The sequence below is a fragment of the Crocuta crocuta genome, unplaced genomic scaffold (assembly GCF_008692635.1).
Source record: "Crocuta crocuta isolate KB4526 unplaced genomic scaffold, BGI_CrCroc_1.0 scaffold175, whole genome shotgun sequence".
NCBI lineage: Eukaryota > Metazoa > Chordata > Mammalia > Carnivora > Hyaenidae > Crocuta > Crocuta crocuta.
The window spans coordinates 335,366-339,665 of NW_027530988.1; the positions used below are offsets into that span (position 1 = coordinate 335,366).

Below are 4,300 nucleotides of genomic sequence, written 5' to 3' on the forward strand. Positions count from 1 at the left end.
GGGGGGGCGTTCCTGGAATTCAACCTTGGTGGGGTGGGAGTGGGGGTCACTGTGGTCCCTACATAAGGGAAATAGTTTCTATACTACAGCAGTGTGGTAGTTACTGACCCAGAAGGGGCCGCAAGTAGACCCAATCTCCCCATTCTGACGGAGCCTGCAAGAGAGGGCGACCAAGGAGTTCCCCTTGAACATGGTGTTAGGCTGGCGAGATCTATGAATGAAAGGGCGCCTCCTTCTGGATCTGAACTCCGACCTCGTTTGCACTCAGGCTCACAGCCACAGACTAACGACTCAACAGCAAGGAGCCCCTTATCCAGTCTTCTCTCCTCTGCAATAAATCAGCGGCAGGATTTTTTTTCCTGCGTCTTATTGCCTAGTTTTTAAAAAAAGGCAGAAATCTTCCAAGGACAATCACACTGAAATGGTCGTTGACTACTTTGTGGCTCATTTCCTAGGCGTGTGAGAACACGATGATTCCTTCCCTCCTGCTCAGATCCATAGGGGTGAATGAAACACTGCAGGGAACCCCACTGACCCCGAAGAAAAGTCCTAATTTTGGGCGCGCATGCTGGATGGGTATATAAGTTAAAGGCGGGGGGAAAAAAAGGCCTTCATACAGTGTGGTAGTGTGGCCGAGCGGTCTAAGGCGCTGGATTTAGGCTCCAGTCTCTTTGGAGGCGTGGGTTCGAATCCCACCACTGCCATCCGTGTGTTTTAATGTAACTAAAAATCTTGAATTCCCTTTCGTGCTAAGACAAAGTTATCCTTACAAGTCTTTGAAATTCCTGTTCTCCTTAGTTCCTACCGCACCTGACACTGGTTTCTCTATTTGCAAATCAAACCACCTCCGTTTACTGCAAGAGAATCACCCACTTATCTCCAGACATCCACTACCAGGTTGTATCTGCACCCGACTTTCCCGGTATCAAGGATTTTGCACTATTTGTGTTCCCTCAGTCCGTAACGCTTTTGGTCGTCTTGTAAGATCACATTCACACTGATTTCATTCTTTTTACCCTGTTTAGGGATCATCGGGTCAGGAACACTTCCAGAAATGGCGTGGCCGCCCCCATCAGCCTGCTGCTGACACTGCTTCAAGAGCTGCAGCTCTATACTCTGAAAATAGCCTGCACAGACACGATTTGGGTATTAATCACATTACTTTTGTAACTGAATATAATGAACGAATGAGAAAACGACTACTTAGCAGGCTTCAAGCTCTCAGGCACCATCGGTTCATGGAGGTAGGGTTGAATATGTAAATAGTTACTTTGAATTTCATTTTGCAGGTGGGTTTCTAATTCTAAAACACTTCCAAGCTGATTCTGGCTGACTCCTTGCATCTGGCCCAGGGAGGGTGTGCTGTGAATGGTGTTGGTTTAGCCACTCCTCTGTCCTTCCAGGTGAATCTACTTATCTTGGAGACTACTTACACTTGGAGACTAAACCACTAACTGCAATACCTGTGTAGAACCTGATTCAGTGTGGGAAAGAGAAGATACACTCAGGGACTACTTCGTAGTGTCTTCTCAGAAGGACTGTCCCACTGCACTTTTCAGCCATGACCATCTCTATTACCTACAGTAGTACTCCTGGATTAGGGCAGGCTCCTCCTTTCAAGAAGGTAGAGAATTTCCCAGCATCGCCATGAGGAATGAATGAAATAAATGGAGGAGGGAACTAGGACTCTGCAAGAATCAAGGTCTTGGGCTTTTCATGCTACATTTTTATTGTGCCTTCTTTTTTTATAATTTTCCCCCTCCCCATTCAAATCCTCTTCCATGTTTCCTAGGCCACCATCATGTCACTTTGGATGACTCCTCTTTGGTATTTGCTTCCTTTTCACCCACCTCTCACCAAGAAATATCTTGGCCACCTGAGGTTTTCACAAGAGAGGCCATATTTTTCTCAGAAATTGAGAGATTTCTCTCTTAGACATGAGAGGAAACAGAGACAAGGCAGCTGTCTACAAGCCAAAGAGCAGGGCTTTGTCAGACACCAAATGTGTTGGCACCTGGATCTTGGACTTCCCAGTCTCCATTACTGTGACCAATACATTTTTGGTTTAAGCCACCCAGTCTATGGTATTTTTGTTATAGCAGCCTGAACTAAGGCTAGCAGCTTTAGATTTACAGCAAAATTGAGTAAGAAAATACAGAGTTCCTACAGACCTTCTCTCCTCTCTGCCCACCCCACAGACTCCTTATATCAACATCCTGTACTAGTGAGATTTGTTACAATGAATGAACCAACAATTATACATCATCATCAACTAAAGTCCATAGTTTGTGATGTGGGAAACAAAAGCAAATGAAGAATTAAATTCCCTTACTGCCTACAGCCCTCTGACAAAGCCTTGAACCAGGCAGAGTGACTCTCCTCTGAGGCTCAGCTGCCTCGATGCTGACACTTTGCTAAAGGCAAAAGGCAGTCTCAGCTTAACATTGTAACAACCCCCCAGGATTCTGTAAGTCTACTTTAACATACAAAAATTGCTCTGAGGGTTGCCTGGGTGGCTCAGTTGGTTAAACAGCTGACTATGGCTTAGGTCATGATCTCATGGCTCGTGGGTTTGAGCCCCACATCGGGCTCTGTGCTGACTGCTCAGAGCCTGCTTTGGATTCTGTACCCCCTCTGTCTCTGCCCCTCCCCTACTCCCACTCTGTCTCTCTCTCTTTCTCTCTCCAAATTAAATGAACATCAAATTTTTAAAAATAAAATCCCTTTGGAAACTTCCTTTATATCTACCCCCACCCCAAGATACATGTTGGCAATCATACTTCAAGCTTATGCCCTCTGATATATATCTGAAGGGTGTCATGACCGAGTTTTTACTAACCAATTATAAATGACTTTTTCCCAACAATAGCCAGCCCCCTCAGGATCTTGAAAACCTGTTTCCAAAAACACCTTACAGACTTATGCTATCCCTAAACCCTCCCAATCTGAAGGTATATTATCAGTCACCCATCACAGCTCCAGTACAGCTCTTTCTGCCCACAGGTCCTGTCATTGTGCTTTAATGAGACCACTGTTTTGCACCAAAGATGTCTCAAGAATTCTTTCTTGGCCATATGCTTCAAACCCCAACATTTCCTCATCAGTTTACACTAGAATTTACTCTTTGTACTATGCCCTCTATGAGTTTTGACAAATGTATAATGACATATACCCGCCNCGCCAGTACAGTGGTATAATACAGAATAGTTTCACTGCTTTGCACCAAAGATGTCTCAAGAATTCTTTCTTGGCCATATGCTTCAAACCCCCACATTTCCTCATCAGTTTACACTAGAATTTACTCTTTGTACTATGCCCTCTATGAGTTTTGACTAATGTATAATGACATATACCCGCCAGTACACTGTGGTATAATACAGAATAGTTTCACTGCCCTAAAAATTGTGCTCTGCCAATGCACCCCTCCCTCCTTTCAACTATTGGCAGCCACTTTTACTGTCTCCATAATTTTGCAGTTTCCAGAATGTCATATACTTGGAATCATGCAGTATGTAGCCTTTTCAGATTGACTTCTTTCACTTAGTAATGTGCACTTAAGTTTCTCCATACTATTTCATGGCTTAATGTCCCATTTCTTCTTAGTGCTGAATATTCCATTTGTATCAATGTATCATAGTTTACTTACCTAATCACCTGTCAGAGGACATCTTTCGTGCTTCCAAGTTTTGGCATAAAGCTGCTATAAACATAAATGGGCAAGTTTTTGTATGGACATAGTTTTCAACCCATTGGTGGTAGTTTACCTAGGAACATGATTCCTGGATTGCATGATAAGAGTATGTTTGTAAGAAACTGCCAAAATGTCTTTCATAGTAACAGAGAGTATGTTTAAACTTCATTTTGTAAGGTTAAAACACTGTTGGTTATTAATGTAATGTATACATGTGATATATTTTGAAAAAATTCATAAAAATATAAAGAATACAAATCACTCACAAATAACTATATTTTGCCATATTTCCTTATCTTTGTATAAATTTCTTTGATAAATTTCTAGAAATAGAATAGAATACTTGGTCAACCATTATCTTTTTAAGGTTCCTGATTTAGTTTTTTAAAAGATTTAAAAAGAATTTTTAAGTAATCTCTACATCCAACATGGGGATTGAGCTCACCTTGAGACACCCCAAGTTTCCTGATTTATAATGCCCAATGTCCTCCAGAAAGTAGTGCCATTCTACAAGAAAGTACTCACTGCATCCTGGTTAGTAAAATATTAGCCAACATTTTCTAATGTGGTGATGAAACAATATCCTCTTGTTTAAATTAGTATTTCTTT

The 4,300-nt window shown here is 42.1% G+C and overlaps 1 protein-coding gene and 1 non-coding gene across 4 annotated transcripts in view; one reads left to right on the forward strand and one right to left on the reverse strand.

The window, feature by feature from the left end:
• The window catches only part of RNASE12 (ribonuclease A family member 12 (inactive)), a 99,455-nt gene that overhangs the window by 33,583 nt on the left and 61,572 nt on the right, over positions 1 to 4,300 (reverse strand). The gene's annotated exons all lie outside the window — the stretch shown is intronic.
• TRNAL-UAG (transfer RNA leucine (anticodon UAG)) lies at positions 623 to 704 on the forward strand. The gene has a single exon. It is a non-coding gene; the product is annotated as a tRNA-Leu (tRNA).